The following is a 379-nucleotide window of genomic DNA, read 5'->3' as shown; positions in this document are numbered from 1 at the left end:
GGGCTGCTTCCCTCGCCCCCACTTTTCCTGCTGTACCTCGATGGGCGCCGGCGCAGTCCCCCGGAGCCCCGTAACTTCCAGAGGGCAGCACGCTGCCCCCACCAGAAGGATCCTGGCGCCGCGGGCACAGACTGATGGGGGCGCAGGACTTGGGGGTTCCTGGACACCGCGCTTTCCCAGCAGGCGGCGGCGGCACCGTGGTGAGGGTTCGAGCCTCGAGCTGCCGGTCACTTTGAGGTTAGAGGCGAGCGGCAGTCCAGCTTTTCCTCCGCTGCACGGTGCTTTCCTTCACCTCGGTCTTCCTAGGACCTAGGTCTTCCTACTCCCGGCCCGCGCCTCGGGAGCCCGGGGAGAAGAGGCCAGGCGCCGGCGGGAGCGG

The sequence above is a fragment of the Myotis brandtii genome, unplaced genomic scaffold (assembly GCF_000412655.1).
Source record: "Myotis brandtii unplaced genomic scaffold, ASM41265v1 scaffold125, whole genome shotgun sequence".
NCBI lineage: Eukaryota > Metazoa > Chordata > Mammalia > Chiroptera > Vespertilionidae > Myotis > Myotis brandtii.
Note: the sequence above shows the minus strand (reverse complement) of the source record.